This window comes from Ictidomys tridecemlineatus, chromosome 4, assembly GCF_052094955.1.
Source record: "Ictidomys tridecemlineatus isolate mIctTri1 chromosome 4, mIctTri1.hap1, whole genome shotgun sequence".
Classification (NCBI taxonomy): domain Eukaryota; kingdom Metazoa; phylum Chordata; class Mammalia; order Rodentia; family Sciuridae; genus Ictidomys; species Ictidomys tridecemlineatus.
Window position 1 is genome coordinate 48,246,362 of NC_135480.1, and position 18,465 is coordinate 48,264,826.

The 18,465-nt window shown below is 41.0% G+C and overlaps 1 protein-coding gene and 1 long non-coding RNA gene across 2 annotated transcripts in view; one reads left to right on the top strand and one right to left on the bottom strand.

Annotated features, from left to right (window-relative positions):
- Spon1 (spondin 1) overlaps positions 1 to 18,465 on the bottom strand; it is a 266,766-nt gene that overhangs the window by 72,070 nt on the left and 176,231 nt on the right. The gene's annotated exons all lie outside the window — the stretch shown is intronic.
- Positions 5,830 to 6,794, top strand: LOC144377088 (uncharacterized). Its single transcript, XR_013437744.1, has 2 exons — positions 5,830 to 6,164; positions 6,304 to 6,794. It is a non-coding gene; the product is annotated as an uncharacterized LOC144377088 (long non-coding RNA).

Genomic DNA, 18,465 nt, shown 5'->3' on the forward strand with positions numbered 1-18,465 from the left:
TCTTATGCACCGTAGGTGGGAATGTAAAGTATTATAACCATGATGAAGAAAAATACAGAGCTTTCTCATAAAACTAAAAATAGATACACCTTATGATACAGCTATCCCATATCTGGGTATATAACTAAAGGAAATGAAATCAACATATCAGAGAGATACCTGCACACCCACGTTTATTATGGCACTGACGATGATGGTCAAGATAGAATCAGCTTATGTGTCCATCAACCCATGAATGGAAAGAGGTGTGTGCGCGTGCATATGTGTGTGTGTCTTGTTTCAGCTTTTCCACATTCAGTATGATGTTGGCTGTGGGTTTGTCATTCATATCTTCTGTTGTTGGGAGTGGGGCTATATAAAGAATAGTGGTATTTGGTCAGTACATGGAAATATCACACATGTACAATTAATATGTGTTAATAAAGAAGAGTACATTAAATAAAAAATAATAAGATGACCTTTAGGGTCACACAAAGTGAAACTACTTACCATTAGTTTTTGCCATTCCCTTTACCTTTAGGACAAGTAGGGTTCACCATTCCCCAAACCCTAAACCCTGCTTTAGGGTTTGGGGAATGGTGGGCCTCACACATGTTCACAAGCTATCACTAATGAAGTTCGGAGTGGGATGTCTTTTAGATTGGCGTGGTGTGACCAGGGCCTTCCAAGGAGGCAGAACCATCCTGATCATCTCCAGACCTTCTTGCCAGTGATTCCTGGCTCTGAGCTTGGAATCTCAGGACACCCTGCTCTTACCCTGACCCTGGCCTCACCTGCTGCCGTCACTGCTTTCCCACCTTGCTTGTGGTCTTATACCATTGAAATACTTCTCCAGCGTCCAACCTCAACTGTGTTCAGTTTTTGTCTTTATCATTTGTTTCTTGCAGCTAACACTCCAGAGACTTGCTCTGCTGGGAGCACAAGTTTAGACCTTTCTTTTCTCATGTTGTCATTGATCCATTGTTTGCACAGTAGCTGCTTGAAGAAAATGGTTGAGAAACACTAATCTGTTCTCCACCTCATGAATTCCTGTAGATACATGCATTTGAAAGCTGTTCACTCACTAGCATTCCTGGTGTGGTTCTTTAACCTCGCTATGAATTTTCATTGTATTCCTTGGCCTGGAGCTTGATGTTGATTCTCCTGGGCACAACTTCTGGTTCTACCTGCTTTCTAGACACAGCATCCTCTGGTGAGAGACACCTCAAACCCTGTCTTTGTTCTGGGGACTCATGGCCTGGCTGGGTCTGGTTTTCTGCTTGACTTCAGTCAGGTGTGTGTGTGTGTGTGTGTGTGTGTGTGTGTGTGTGTCTATGGCTTGAAGGAAGAAATGCCATGAGATAGGGTACTTGAACAAGAGTCTGACAAAGGGCTCATTGTCATCCTTTTTGCTCAAATCCACCCTCTGTGCCCCCATGAGATACTGAAATCGGGCAGCCTCAGGAATCCTTTCTTTTCTTCTTCACTTTTAATATTTAGGGAAAGGCAACCATACCTCTACTTTTATGCACAATAGAATTCTTAAAATGTCAAATCTGCAACCAAATTATTATTATTGATTTATTCAACAAATATTATGGACCATGAATTGTGTGCAAGGCACTGAGGACATAACAGTGAAAAAGAAAGACGTGCCCTAACTGAGTGCCAGGTTGAAGAACACTCCATTTTCAGTAATCTTTAAAACAAAATGCAGCTTCCTAAGGATATCTTGTCTTTTTTCCACAGTTTGCCACCAACATTTTCAACATATTCTTTAATTTTGTTGTTTTCCTTCAGAATCGAGCACATGGTAGACTGGCTTACGTCCAGTGACTATCCAAAGCTAATGTTATTCTGTCTTTGGCATGCCTCATAATTTCCTTTATTTTCTCAAGTATATTATGAGACCTTATATTTATAAGACCTATGCTTCTGATTACTTTTGTTCTTTGGTTTAACCACTCTTTTTACTAAGCCAACAAAGGCAAAAATACAATAAAATCCTCAAATAATTACACAAGCACTGCTGCACAAACTTCACAGCTGGCTGGCATTTGGCGTTTAAAAGGCAGCTTACAGGGGTCAGTGTTTCATGTATGAAAGGAAAGATGATCTGAAAGTTGCATTCGTGAAAATACTGGCCTGGGTGGTTCCTGAATGCCTCTTGTCTGAGCATTACCACTTTTGTAATCAGCATCATTCTGGCAAAAGGATTTCCAGCTGTTTCGAGTCACAGATGTATTCTTTTCTGGGTTGTTCTAAAAATATGTACAGACTATTTTCTTAAGTTTTAAATCAGAATTCTCTTGATGGATTTTTGCTCTCATTTGGAATTCTCTCGTGCAGGACTGTCTGTAAGAGTGAACTGGATGCTAACTTAGTCTGGAAGAAAATTTCTGGAGCCAGAAAGTCAGGCCTTGCTGTCTCTCTCTTGCTGTCTCTCCCTTTCCACTTGTGATTTCACAGTGTGTGCCCAGTCCTGAAAGTTCATGAAGAACAAAATGTGCCTGGCGGTTTTAAGTGTGTGGGGAAGGAAGAGGGAAATTACATTTAAGGAGTTCCCCTGGAGGGGAGGAGGGAGTGGGAGGACTTGTGGGAGAGACAGAAAACTCAGGCATCAGGTTATAAATTAAAGAGAAAATTTAAACTGTCAATGCACTGTTCTTTGTATACAAATGAAATCTATGAGCAGCAGAGGACTTTGGGAGGGGAGATGAACAAAATCATCTAGAGAAGGCAGCTAGGACCCAGAAGACTGGGAGAGTATGAAGAGCACAGATGGGTGGGAGGCAGCTTGGACTAGTGCAAAAAGCAAAAGCTTTGGGGCCAGTGGGTCTGGGCTCAAGTTCCAACTGTGCCACTTGGACTTTGATTATGGACAAGGAGGCTCCTTATCTGCCCTGATCTCAGATGTTTCCCTCACCCGTCAAATGGGGCTGATAGTAGCATCAACCTCATATGGGGTTAGACGATAAACAAAACAATGCCTGTCAAGTGTGGAACACACTGATACATGTCTAGCAGGCACTTAATAAGGCAGAGTTAATAACAATGACAGCAAACCCCATGGGGGTTGGGTTAAAAAATAAGTACTAATGACAGTAAATATGAGATGGTCTGTGTTATGACAAGTCAGAGGAGTGTGAATTAAAACAATAAATGCTTTGTCAACAAGACCAGCAAAAATAAAGAAGAAAATCTTCAGGAGTAGGAAGGAAAATGGGCACTCTCACATGCTGTGGATAGGAGAGTGAATTGCTGTAACCTATTAGGGAAGCACTTTGGTAATATCTACTATAGTTGAAAAAGATACACACTCTTTGACTTACTAACCCCACAATCAATTATAAATAAACAATGGTGAATAAATAAATATATACATTTGCATATTTATGGATATCCACTGCACAACTCTTCATAACTGCAACAGTATAAAGACTGAAAACAACCTAAGTGTCCATTAATAGGAGAATGTTGAATAATGAAGAACTTCCTTTTCATGGAATGGTAATATCAGTCAATGAAAATGGGGTGTGTTTAGAAAGGCGCCAATAATAGATTAATTAAAAAAGAAAAGTATGGGGTCTAAGAAATAGAGCATCATTCTATTATTGTAAAAAATGCCTGCATGTTCAGACAGATAACCTCATCTATACGAATGTAATAAAAAGTTGGAAATGCCGCACACCAAGCTGTTAAGAGTAGTTTTCTCCTTTAGGGCTTAGAAGGTGGGATGAGAAGGGAGTGATTTTCATTCTTTTATATTTGTACTAAGTGGCAGGACTGTACATGTTATTTTTGCTTGTTTTTCAGTATTATCTAAACATTATCTTAGAAAGCAAAGAAGGAAGGGAAGAAAGGAGGAGAACTAAGGAAGGAAAGAAAAAGGAAGGAATGAAGAAAAGAAACAAGAAGAAAGAAGAAGGAAGAACACAGAGGAGGAAGATGGAATGCTATGGTTTGGATTAGGAGTATCCCTCAAAGTTTCATGGTTTGAAGGCTTGGTCCCCAGTTGGTGGTACTACTGGGAGGTCATGGGAGCTCCAGTATCTGGGCCCTAGATGGAAGAGGTGTGTCACTAGGGGTGTGACTTCGGAGAGTATATTTGGTCTCTGGGCTCTTCTTCCTGCTCTCTGATTCCCAACTGCCATGATGCTCCGTCATGCCTTCACCACAGACCCCGCGAGATGGGGCTAAGTGTCCATGGACCAAAGTCTCTGAAAGCCAAAGCCAAAACAAATCTTTCCTCCCTTTAAGTTGATTTAGCGTGGTGACAAAAAGCTAACAGGAGGAGAAAGGAAGGGCGAAGTCAGGCAGATGGCCAAGATGGAGGAGGAGTCGCCTCTGTATCCCAGCACATGGTGTGAAAATTGGGGTACAGTTTACAGTGCTTAGTAAACAGCGAGTCAAAACAGTGATTGCTGTTCAACCAGTAAAACAACATTAAAAAAGACTGCTATCTAGTTTGCTTTTTAAAAATGGCCATTGTCTCTGCAGCCATTGAGAGAGGCCAGCTCTCAGGTTCCTGGGAAGGAGGGAAAGACCTGGGCCCTCGGCAGCTTGTTCTGCACTCTGCTGAGGAGTTCACATAGGGTTTCACCACAGGGTTTAACCTCATGGTGACCTGGACCTCCATGGGTCCAGATGTCAGAACTGACAGGAAAAGCACAGTTGTGAAATTGTCCTTGGAGTTGAAAGGGCTGAAGCCAAATGCTACCCAGTGCCTATTAAAACTGAGACATTGCAAAATGCACATAGTTATACAAACTCAATATTCTTCCTTCCAGGTGTCATCTAAAAAAGAAATTCCAGATTACAAATTAAGGTAGCTCCAAGAGACAGTCCTAGATTCGTTCGCCTCAGCTACTGCCCATGTTTCTAACCTCATGGATGCCAGTTTTGAAAGGATGTGGTTTCATGAAATTTCAGTCCTTTCTTAAGGGATTTCGAAAATGGGCTCCTAAATCATTAACTTAAAAGTTGATCTCCTCCCACTCCCATTAAGATGATTCAAATGGACAAATTCTGGACACCCGAGACAGGGCCTTCTGTAACTTAGTAGGACACGGCAAACTTTGGTGGAAATAATCAGGCAAGAAGTTGAAAGTGGGAAGACAACAGGGGTGGGAGGTGAAGACAGAGCTGAGGGAGTGCTTGCCAGGCAGCCTGGGGAGACAGAGCGCTGAGCCAAAGGACGCCCAAGCTTGGAGAGGACTTCTGTGTCCGCAAAGCTGGAGGCAGCGGGTGGGAAGCCCAGGCTGTGCAGGTGGGCTCAGGCATGAAGCCCCACGGGCAGTGCCCAGATGGCAGAACTGTGAGTGGGAGAAAAAGGGCTAAGATTGCTGGCGTGTGGGCCATGCAGGGAAGCCTTCAGAAAAGAGGAGCTGGATGTAAGAGGGAGCAAACAAATTGAAGAAAAGAGTGTGTTTGATCCTTGATTTACTTCACTCACTTTAAAACTCTGTTTTTTTGAGTTCTGGGCTTAATACCGAAGTAAGGCATTTTAGAAGCAGGCTGCACTGAGACTCGGCAAACATCTGCTCCTGGATGTTCAGGTTGCCTCTAATTTCCCTCTATTGTATCCATCTGCAGTGGACCTCTTGGTGCATTAGGCTCTTCCTGTATTGAGGATGATTTCCTAAGAATAGATTCTGAGAAGTGGAACAACTAGGTCAAAGGATAGGAACATTTTTATGTGTCTTAATATACAGTGGAAAGCATTTGGAAAGCCAAATTGCTTTCCAAAAGGTTGGTTGAACCCAATCACTTTATTTCAAAGAAGATTTTATGGGTGATTATGCAGGGCTTTTAATGAGGTGTTTGGCTCAGAAATGATAGTACAAAAACTGACATTTATTCTGTGCTAATCATAGCTTTTCTATCCACTGTCTTATTTAATCCCCACAACAACCTTGTGTGGCAGACATTATTATCCTTGTTTTACAGATGAGGAGACAGACTTAGAGAGATTAAGTACTTTCCCAAGGTCACGTGGGTGAGTGAGTGGCAGAACCACTATTTGAACTTAGACCTGATTTCAAATCCCTGAAGTTCTCTCCATGTCATGCTGCTTACATTTGTTTTAACAGCACAAACCAAGGAACAAGAACACACCCGAGATGCATTCTGGGTTCCAGAGAGCTATGAAGCTGTAAGCTGATTCCTTACAGATGACTCAGTGGGTGAGCAAGTTTGTTTTCAAAAGAAATTTATTTTATTTCGGAATGGAATGAGTTGATCCTTTATTATCATGTTCTGTTTGCTTCCACTATCACTTCATTAACTTAGATGCTTATCATCTCACTTTGAACCACAAAACAGGGTCACAAATTATTGTCTTCCTATAATCCGTCCAGGATGGAACAGACAGGATAGTCCTGAACTGAGTGCTGGATCATCTTGTGGAAATGTGGCATTTCACCATGTTATCTCATGCTTATAAGTATCTTAAAGCCTTCATTGGTTTGCATATTCAATAAAATTGGACATAAATCTTGGTGTTGAATGTCTTCTAGGACCCCAAACCAAGGGTTCCACTGAGGATTCCTATCCATGGATGTGTTTGGAGCAGGATGGCTGTTTGAGGAGGAGTCTAGATTCCAAAGGTTGACCAGAGTAAAGTATCCTATGTAAAGGTGACTAAGGAGGAAAGGCCCAATGGGATGGGTTTAGGCAATGAAACTGTTTCACTGAGCTAGTGGCTGGGAATTAGGCTATGGGGTCAGCTAACTTGGGGATACACTCCAAACGCTAGCACTTATTGGTGGCATGACCTTGGATCTGAACATCTCTCTATTTCCTCATCTGCAAAAGTGTGGGTAAGAGCCATACCACTTCACAGAGCTAGTCTGAGGAGTAAGGGAGGTAGGATAATTAATGATCTCACATAAAGATCTGGGTTAATGTTAGCTTCTGTAGACTTGAATGGGAATTGAGAAATAAACCTCACACATCAAAAAAATTAGAATCAAGTTCTTAGAGCCTGAGTAGGGCTGACATGGGACATGCAGTCTGGAATAGAGTTGAGACGCTCCAGGTTGGTGAGGGGTGTGTATGGAGGAAGCAAGTGCTGGGGTTGGACAGGTGGCCTAGCCAGCCTCAGAGAGGCTGCTTGCAGAATGCGCCTCAGGTATGTTGGACTTGTTTGAATGGATACAGCAAGAGAAAACAACATTCATGATTTCCTACTACATCATTGCATTCCTCTCTTTGTTACCAAATGTTCCCCCAAATCCCCAATCCCTAATTGTTTCCATCCAACCTGATGTATTTTCCCTGAAATGCCCTCTCCCCTCCAACCTAAGTCCTATCTACTCTACAAGACCCAGAACAAATCTCTATTCTGTGTAGCCCCTGTGAACCTCTTTCTTCCCTTCCTCCACCAATTAGAGCAAAGCCGTCTCTTGTTCATATTTTTCTGGCAATTATTCTTTTCACAATTCACTTGGCAATTAATCACATACTGTCTTATGATGCATTTACTGTTGTTGGCTTGAACAGATAAAAATATCTTCAACGCCTGTTTAACTTGTCACATGCGTGTCTGGCTTGTTTTTCTTAAAGAGGAGTCCAAAGGATAGGCCAGAAATCACTAACAGTGGAGGACTTCTTTCAGAAAGAAATAATAATAATCATAACCAGGCTTATGTGCAAATTCATTTTGCATGTTATATTTGATCCTTCTACAACTTGAGAAGGTACAGATCATAATTATTACTATTGGGATTTACTCTCAGCTAAATAATTTTATTGACTATAAGAACAAATGCAAAACCTGGCATTGAAAGGTCCCCCAGTCTTCTTATATTATGTCAGATCAGCTGGACTGACATTAACATGAAGAATCCTTTTTATACTGTATTAGTTTTGATGTAGGAAAGTGGATAGTCTGGTGAGAAAAGGTACAGTTCATCCTGCACCCAGAGGTGGGTCAGCAGAAACCACACAACCATCATAAAGACATGAGGTAGATCATGGAGGTCCCAAAAAGATTCATGCACCTGGCCCAGGCTTGCCTGATGCTCTGTGTAAGACAGATTAATAGTTAACCTCATCTTCTCTCTGCAGTGATGCCTGTATGATGCTTGGGGTAGCTGAGTATACCTTTTATCTGTTTGGGAAACTATATGAAATTCATTCTAACATGCACATTGAGGTTTAACTAACACTCTGACCTAACCAAGCCCCTGGTCTGTTCTATTTGTGAGTTAAGCTGGTGGCCAGTCTACATGAGAAAGGCTCTTTGGGAGAAAGGGGTGGGGCTACAGTCAACATTAATACTAAATGAAGAAAAAGCATATACTTTCTTTCTTTTTTTAAAAAATATTTTGTTCTAGTTGTAGATGGACACAATACCTTTATTTTATTTTTATGTGGTGCTGAGGATCAAACCCAGTGCCCCGCATGTGCTAGGCAAGCATTCTACCGCTGAGCTACAACCCCAGCCCAACATATAGTTTCTTTTCTTTATAGTTCATATAGATGGAGCTTGGATGGTAAAGGATGTGGTATATGCCACATGCAAAACCGCAAACTAAACTCTTTAGCCATTAGCAATGAACAATGATTATAATAGTAAAGAGAAAAATAACTGGTTTTGCTGATGGGGTGATATTATAGGCAGACTCTGTGATAACAATATGTGATACTCTTGATGGGAATCATTCAGCAAAAGCCTGTGCTTTGAGGCTGGGGATGTGGTTCAAGCCATAGCGCGCTTGCCTGGCATGCATGTGGCCTGGGTTTGATCCTCAGCACCACATACAAACAAAGACGTTGTGTCTGCCAAAAACTAAAAAGTAAATATTAAAAAATTCTCTCTCTCTTTGAAAAAAAAAAGCCTGTGCTTTGCATTGCTATTACTCTTGTATTTAAGCAGAAAGGTCTCCTGGCTAAGAGAGCTGCAGGAGATTTGTGTGATTCTTCAAGGGACTACGAAGGGAGGTGAAGGTTTGGGATCTCCCTGGTTGCCCTTCTGGAGCATGTAAGCATCTGGAGCTCTTGTTTCCCATAATTTTACCATGAGTTCTGAGAGTTTGAGAACTATGCGGTCACAGGGACAAGATTGTGGCTACATGCTGCTTTGACCAGGGCTTGCAGACACCCCAGAGGCTGGCATGATAAACAGTCCCATTGTTTTCTTCTCTTGCCTGACTGGCTCTCTGGAATTCCTGGGTAGAGAATGGTTTTGAGGGAAGGAAAGTGTTAGTAGCCCAGGTCTGGTGTGTACTGTTGCAAGAATCACAGTAGAAACAAGAAAAGCCAAATCAGAGCCAGGGCAGATAAAAGAATGGATTGAGACAGCTGTGGTTGGTGCCATGATAGTCTTATTCTCATACTCTCAGGGGGACATTGCTCGACCTGTCTGCTGACAGCTCTCCCATTCTCCTGGCTGGCCTTCCAAGGGGAATGAACTTTGCCTCACTCTCACCCCCACCCCCACCTTTTGATGCTTTGAAAGTAAAAGCAATTAATGATGATCGGAACAGTTATGAGTCATTAATCCATCAATTAATATATTACTGTCTTGCCTCATTCTACAAAAGATCTGAGGCCAGAGTTATTAGTAACATTTATCATGCCAACCAAAAGAAAACGATGATAGCATTGCACAGAGCCAAACGGTAATTGCAATCATGATTGTAATAGCTGTACATTAGGGGATCGATGGCCTGTGCAATGACTGGAGAAAGAATTTATGTTAATAGATTGATGAGGAAAGAGACTTAGGAAAGGAAATATTTAACTGAGCAGAGATTACCTAGGTAAGAGGGTGCCAGTGGCTGAGGTTGTAAAATAAAAATTATTCCTTTGTTGGTGTTTGTATTTGGATAGTGGAATGGGTACTTTACATAGTATTATCCCATATAATCCACACATCGGCCTGCATCATGTGGAAAATTAGGGCACAATACCTATCACATATGGATACTGCTCCAGCTTCTACAAGGGTGACTCTCTTAGTTCCTAGAACCACCAAGTGGCAGAGCTGCCAAAGTGGGAAGAGCATGTGCTTTGGAGTCAAATCTCAATTTTAATCCCAAACCTACAACTTGCCAGTTGTGTGTCTTTGGGCACTTAACTTACCGTCTCTGAGCCAAAGTTTTCCCATCTATAAATGGAGCTAATAATCTACAGCTCACAGAGCTGTTATAGGTATTAAATGTCTCCCCCAGTAGCTGGCAGCTGGTAGGTGCTTAATAAATGCTCATTCCTCTCCCCTTCTCTTTCAACTCTAATGTTAGGGGGCTGAGACCGAACAAACACTAACTACGAGACTCAGAATAATGGAGGAGAAAACTTACTAGCTCTAATTAGATCCAAAAAACATGTCAACAACAGTGGCATATTAACCAGACATTGTGTCTGCTAGCAATACTTACCGTTCAAGCCAGATTTTGTGCAGTAAAGGGTCTATACCTCTAATTGCACAGAAAGCCGTGTTCCACGAACATTGCTAAGCAGAAGACGATGGGAAAATAGCTCTTTTTTGGCTTCTTCTGCAAGGAACACTGAGACGATCTAATTAGCATGCCTGGTGTCTCCAAAATTGAATTCAACCTAAGAGTATGCTATTAAAGGCTCCCACATTAGACAGGAAAGTAATTTGAAATGACTGAGCTATCTGCACAAACACCTTAATGTTACTCTAATGGGCCTAGAAAAAGGATGACATCAAATATAGTTAAAAGGAATTTAAGTTTAATTGCTGCCTAATAAAATTATTAGTACATTTTCCTAACCATAAAGGCATTTCACAGTCATGGGTAAGATTTTTGCAATTTAATAAATGATCAAGTATAGTTAGCTGCCATAGGTCCTTATTTATTTAGTTATATTCTTCTCTTGCAGAAACATTAGCTTGGATGCCAACTAATTGCTGATCTCTCAACACTGGGCTTGCTTGAGGTCACAGTCTCATTGTCCCTGGTGGAGCTGAGTTCTCTTCTACTTTTCAATGTGTGCTGGAGTGTGTTGACCTCACTGGGTCACTGCTAGTCTATATGATGCCTCTGTGAATGTTAATAAAAGGAGCCTCCTGTGGACAAATTAGAAAAAGGTGTTCCTTTAGGAGCAACCAACTTGACCAGCAGCAGAATGGGGACAGAATTTCAGCTTTCCTATGCCTTCTTAGCTTGGTGCCTTTGCACAGTATATAAATTGCATAAACTTATATGGCAGTTCAAAGAAATAAGTTTGCTATTTCAAGCAAAGGTGGGGTGACTGTGTGCTAGGAAAGCAATGGAAGGGGATTCTCACAGGACATGTGGCATTTGGAGATTTTATCCAGTGACTTACAGACATAAGCATCAATGATGTAGAAAGAGGAAGTGGCCAGGATTAGAATTTAGGCCTCTGATTCTGAAATGTTCGTTCATTTTGCCTTGCGAGGCTTTCCATGGGATGATTTTGGCTTGAAAGTGTGTTAACCCCACATGCCTATTTGAATATGATTTTAAAAGAGAAATGTACTTGGAAGGTGAATTAATAACTATCAGAAAAAAATAGTGTATGGAAGTAAGGTGTCTACCAAGGGGTAGAGGTAAGTAAGAGTTTTAAGAATATTAACGATCCCTTTCCATCTGGGAGATGTAGGAAGGCAAGTGTAAGTTGAAGTAGAAATTAGGTATTTCTAGAACTTTCTGGAGACTCACAGCAACTTATCATCTGCCATTTTTTTTAGTTGTCATGGCTGGCTTATACATAGAGCCATCACATTTTCCAGACACCCCTTGATAGTTCTGATTTTATCCTGTTCAACATAGCTTTGTCCTTCTATTTAAAAGTAAGATATTTAAAAAATCTATGTCTAGATTTGATTTCATTTAAAACAATCTTTATGAGAGTTATCATTATAAAGAAATCTACGAATGAGGGAGAAATCTTTTGTTAGTCCAGACGTGTTAGCAAATGGAAGAGGAGTCAAGAGAGGGAAAGAGAGCTAAAACGTACTGAATGTCCTCTGTGCCGACTGGGTTTTGTATTCTTCTCACTGCTCTGCTTGGAAAACTGAGGTCCAGGCCCAGTGAACTGGGGTCAGGCAGCATGGACACGGAAGACTGAGCTTTGATCCCCAGTCTGTGTGACCACAATGCCCTTGGATCATTTTCCACTCCACACTTTTCCCCAGGAACCCTCATGTTCCAAACTTTTCTCATTTTCTCCATCTGCCGAGCCCCTTGAGGTCTTATTCATTGCTAGGACTTTCTACTCAACTGGCCATAAAACTTTTATAGGGGAGAAAGTTATAGGTTATTGGCTGGAAAGGTGGTTGGAGAAAATGGATGGGCCCTGCCTGCTGCCTGACTTCCTGCCATCAGGCAGTGGAATCTGCATTGTCAGAAAGGACTCCCAGCTGTTTAATGCTGAGCTCCAAAAAAGACTAACCCACTACAGAAGTGGAAATGACACATATTTCATCTCTTTGTAGTGGGAACGCCATCTGGTATAGCTCTCTTCCTCATGAGCTAGTGGCCTTTGTGTTCAGTTGTGTAAGGAGTCTAGTTGAACATTTTCTTTGGACAGGCGTCTTTTTCCTTCTGAAGTTTATGTCTATAGGAGAGGTCATGACTTCTACCTGGGGGACAGCATGGGGCCATGTTTAATTCTGACAACTGGTATCTTGTCCAGGGCACGAGGGAGTGGGAGAACTGAGGGAAAATTAATTTTACCATGAAAGCATATCACATGGCTCATGTCTAAAGAGATTCATTCATTCATTCATTCATTCATAATATTTAATTAGGCACTGTTGTGTCCTAGGTGCTGGGAGAGAAAATAAAAAACCTGAGAAAATCAAGAATGTGTCCTTTCTTCCTTTGAAGAAATGGAAGCGAGAAGACAAATGTACTCAACTCATTTGTTCATTCATTCAATAATGAGCACTGACCGTCAGCTCCTGGATTATAGGAATAAAGAAGACATCGTTTCTGTCCTCAGGATCTCTAGTAGGGCAGAGCACAATCACAGTGAAATGTAGCAGACGTCAGCTCAGAGGTCTGCGCAGGGTGCTATGGAGGAGCAGTGATCTCAGGCAGATGCTCAGGGAGGACTTCTTAGTGGAGGTGATGGGTTAGGATTCCAAGGAATTAGCCAGATGAAATGAGGAGAGGAATGAGCATTGCCAGTAGAAGGAACTGCAAGGGCAAAGGGCTGAGAAAGGGCAGGAAACATCTGTGGAGGAAGTTCTAGGAGCCCAGTACTGCCACAGCCACGCCACGGTGTGTGTTTGTGCATGTTGACGATGAAGGTGGAGAGTAAGACAAGGCTCCATCACAAAGGGTCTTGTGTGCCACACTGACTAATGTATCTTGGAATGTTTGAGAAACCATCAAGACATGTCACTTAGTGGGGAGGGACAGGAAAGAAATTGCAGAAGATGCAGCAGATGGGGTAAGGTAGGAGGCATGCAGGTGTGTCAAGAGACTGTGGCATTCTTCAGCAAGGGCTGAAGAAACCAGGTGTGAATCCAGGCAGTTGGCAGAGAGGACCAAAAAGAGGGAATGGATGTGAAATACGAAGTGGAGACAATTAAATTTAATCGCCCTTTTACCTGAGGAGGAGAAGGAGGAAAGGACAGAGACTAATTTAAATGCCCATTTTCTGGCTTGCTTACCAATTAGCATCATAAAAGAGATTTATAAAAAAGTGCTGCCGTGGGAGGTCTGCAGGAGGAAAGTACCTGGATACCCCTTCATGACCAGGCATCAGCCTGGGTACTTTACATAAAGCTCCTCATTTAATCTGCACAACAACTAATGATTCAGGAGAAGGCTCCTTCTCCTCCATTGTACAGATGAGGAAACAGCCAGCAATAAATCAGACTTCAAGGGGTTTGGCAGTCATTTTAGCAAATATAAAAACAAGAGGAGGAAGATAGCTCAAGACAACAGCTGTTCCCTGTATCTCAGAAAGCTAAAGTAACTCGCCCAAGGTCACACAACTCTGGCATTCCCAGTTAGATAAGTTAACTTCCTTCACACACGCCAGGGCAGGACAGAAGTAGAGGTTGAGCCATTTGTCTTAATGGGAAGAGGGAGAGAAGGGAACAGCATGTGCCCACGTCCAAGGGCATGAATGAGTAGAGAGTGTTCCGGAAAAACCCAAAAATGTCTTTGGCTCTGTGTCCCTGGGACAATAAATAAATACATATGCAAGTCAGAGTTAATTATTCTTGACCCTTTTATGCAGAACATCTGCAATGAGGATGAAATGTGGTCTCATGTCTTAAATCTGCTCAATGGATTTTAATTGCCCAAGTAAGATAAACAAAAACAAACCGAACAATGCTTTCTTCGTGGTTTCCAATCTGCTCGCAAATCCCCAAGGCCTGCCAATATTTCCCAACTCAAGGCGGACTGAGTCGTGGCGCAATGAACAGAAAAAAAGATCTGTGTTAGTGGAGAACATCACATCCCACATTTTGTTTTCTTTTCAGGCATTCTTTTGTTTCAGGACAGTGAACTGGAGCAAGGGTGCTGCACTCCTATAGATGTAATTAAAACGGAAGTGTCTTTCCTCTTCCTCAGTGATTCAAGTCATTGAAATTAATCATCATTGGGCCAGTCTAGCAGGCTGCCATGGTCTCTCTAGGAAATGTATCTCAAGGTGTCTGCTGCAGCAGCCGCAATTAAAATCGATTGAGCGATGGGATACAATGAATTAGATACTTGCCACAATAGTGGAGGCGCTGGATAAATGAGGGCAGTGTAATTAACCGATAACTTGAAATAGGGCTGGGGGCTTCTTGTAGATTGACACTTGAGTGCTTTTTACGGGAATCATTGGATGGTGAAAAATTACCGTGCCTGCCGTAGCTTTGATTTATTTAGGCATTTATTGTATTTATTTCTAACTTCTTGTGCATGATGGTTCAGCCTTGGAAATATTTGCTTTCATTTCCTTGAAGCATATGTAACAATTTAATCCAAGGAATCAAAAAGTGGGCTGATTTCATTTGTTTTCCCATCTATGGAATGGATGGGGGTTGATTGTAAACTGAAATCAAGTTTGTGTAGGATTTTGTGTAACTTCTGACTTCTCATCCTTGGTTACTTGAAGAATTATTTGTAGAATACAGTAAACTATGAGAGCAACTGACTCTTTCCCAGGTGCCTGAGACCAAAGTATGTGTGTGTTTTAATATAGTATAGAATAGAAAAAGAAAGTCCGAGAGTCAGAGAGCCTTAAGTTTAAATATATAGTTGGGTAACAGCGAATCCTATCATTATATAAAGAACTATAATGCACCAATTAAAACTATAAAAAATAAATATATACATATGTGTGTGTGTGTGTGTATTCGTTATGTTCATAGGTTCCATGTTTCTGAATTCAATCAGCCACAGATGGAATATATTTGAAAACAAAAAAAAATTGCACCTGTTCTGAACATATACAGACTTTTCCCCTTGTCATTATTCCTTAAACAATATAGTATAGCAACTGCTTACATACATTTAAATTGTGTTAGGTATTATAAGGAATATAGGGGTGATTTGAGGTATATGAGAGGGTACATGTAGTTTATATGTAAACACTCTGCATTTTATCTAAGGGGCTTGAGCATAAGCAGACTTTGATATATGCAGGACCCCAAACTGTGGGACTTGGAGGGTCAGCTGTACTTCAGGTAACAAGAACTTTGAAAGGGAATAGGAAATGAGTCTCTCAATTTCTGAGATACTTTTGATATTCTTTTTAAAAAATATTTTTAGTTGTAGATGGACACAATACCTTTATTTTATGTGGTGCTGAGGATAGAACCCAGGGCTTTACATGTGCTAGGCAAACACTCTGCCACTGAGCCACAACCCCACTTTTGATATTCTTACTTGTGTCAATTAGGATTAGATTGGACTGAATAAAACTTGGAAACTTCAAATATCATAGCTTAAAACAAGAGTAAAAATTTATACTTCTCTTATGTAAAAAAAAAATTGTAGGTAGACAGTCTAGGGAACAAAGAGGGACATGTTCCCTCTATTTTAGGACTTTTCCAGGAAATTTCACACTTTAGTGTTCTCACATTTCATTGGTCTGAACTTAGTTTCATGATTATGGCTAACTCAAGGGAAGCTGGGAAATCTCATTTTATTTTGCATGTAGCTATCTCACAATTAGCATCCTGAAATTTTAAGGAGTGGGAGAACTGACCCTGGAGTAAACATTAAGTATAACTATATTCAATAGTGAAAGCTTAAATGTATCCAGGGACTTTCTTTGGGTTTTTGCCATTTCAGTACAGCCAAGAAAGTCTGTCCTGGGTGTTATTTGGATGAACAGGCTGCTTTCAGAGTTAGTGGTTAAGAGTGGTTGGAACTGCCCTATCCACTCCACCTCCTTTATGTCAGGTAAAATACTAGACATTTTGACAGTTCTTACAGAAGTCATAATATTTAGCCCAAAATGGTGACCATCAGGTGATGGCCAGAAGAGTCAGTACTACTGTTAGTGTGGGGGTGGGTGGGGGGAGGGCTAGTTCCTGGAAAACAGCTGTTCTCCAGTCTGAAGGGCTTCAGAACACAGAGCCCCACTATAAACAAGGGGCATCTTTCTAAGAAAAGGAGCCTTTTGGGGTTGGAGGTAACTAAGGCTGTTGCCACAGGGGCAGAGGGAATTGGGGAGCCCTCTTCTTAGGGATAAACCTAGAGGGCAGCAGTCCAAAGGAGCATTTGGTTCCCATCACAGCACGAACAGGAAGAATTGTGTCTCAGGAATCAGGATTTAAGAATATTGTAAGTTTCTGAAGACTTTGCCATTTTTCTGCATGTGTTTTTCTCTTACCATGTATGTCCATAATGATAAGAATAAAGACTTCAAATCACTAGGAGCTCACAAGGATAACCTCAGAAACAATGAAAGAGGGAATTTAGGATGAATCCAATGACTCTGGCTTAGGGGAGAATTTGGAGGACCAGAAAGGAAGCATTTGGGAGGTGACTGGAACAAGCAGGCAGTGGGCTACAGCAGGACCTATAGCCAACTCCCAAGTTTCATGACAGGGATGCAGTTAGGGTGTGGTAAAATGTGGGTTGTGGATTTGATTTTGCATCTATTATTACTACCTATGAGCCTCTGGGAAAATAATTTCACTCTTCTGAGTCTCAGTTTCCTCGAGTATAAAATAAGGATCATAATAGTTCTACTTTATAGGGTTATGAAGATTCAATGGGATGATTCACGTAGTGTTTAGCAGTCTGGCACTTGATAATACACACAAAGTTCACTGTTAGTATTATTAAATTTCAGCAATCACAGATTGAGTTATTTTCAATCATTCTGCAATCATGCTGATGAATGTGAGCAGAGGTAATTATAGAAGGTGTCTTCAAACAGACATAGATTCAGCCCGAGACTGAGCAAAACAGCTGTATTCAGAAGTGGTGCTGTGGAAGCTCCCCTGACTGACCCCACTCAGCCTCCTTGCAGAATGAGCCAATACTGCGTGGCATGCCCCATGCTTCAGCCTCTCTCCACTATGGCCACACACTGATGCGCTCTCAGGGAAGCTGCAGGTTATTCTTAGACTCTATTTACCTAATCTAGTTAAAATTGTTGAAACTGATGTGGTTTGAGTGAGAAAAGGAAGGTGTTATTTATGACTGCTTTGAAAGAACTCAGTAAAGTCAAATTGCTGAAAACAGGTTGTATAATTAGGTGAGAACGAGATAACTAAAAGATTGGGAAAAGTTGCAAAAATTGGGGGTTCTCTGATTTCTCTGAACTTATCTTTTAAATACCAGATCCACTTTCAAGAAGCCTAAACTGGAAATCAGGAATGATGAATTATTGATGTGACTTATATTTGTGATCGAAAGTACACTCATCTAATTTGAAATAAAATATTTAACATGTATTAATTTTTATAATTCCCAGCTTTAACACATCCTTTTAAGATTAATCAACTACTGCTCCCAATTAAGTTGGAGTAGAGGGAACCTACCAACCTAGACATTCATATACATGCACGGATAGGTATGTGTACATGTATGTACATGTATGTACACACAGGTTAAATGTACTAAATATGTAGCTACTATTCTTAATTTCATGTATTCAGCAAAAACTTCATTATTTTAACAGAGTTTCTTTTCACAATCATCACAAAAAACTTAAATAATGCCTGATTCATATTAATAGCTTAAGAAATTGGAAAAAAAGTGGTACCAATTTCATGACATCAGGTAAGGATCAGAGTTCTACTAGTTTATTACTGTAATTATTTTAACTCCATAGAGTGTTTTTAAGCCTTAAAAGTTTGACTATTTGGAAAACAAAACCCAGATTTCTTAGCATTATCTTGACAGATTGAACAAGTTTGTCATTCCCATGTAGAGGGCATCCATAAATCAGAAGGCAAAGTTTCAAGACAGCTGGTTTGAGTTCAAACTCAGGCACAGGTGGTTTCTTACTTTTAGGATTATGTGGTGAGAAGTTGGACACAGAAGAAGAGTGTTTTGAGTGGTAAAGAGACTTCCCAGA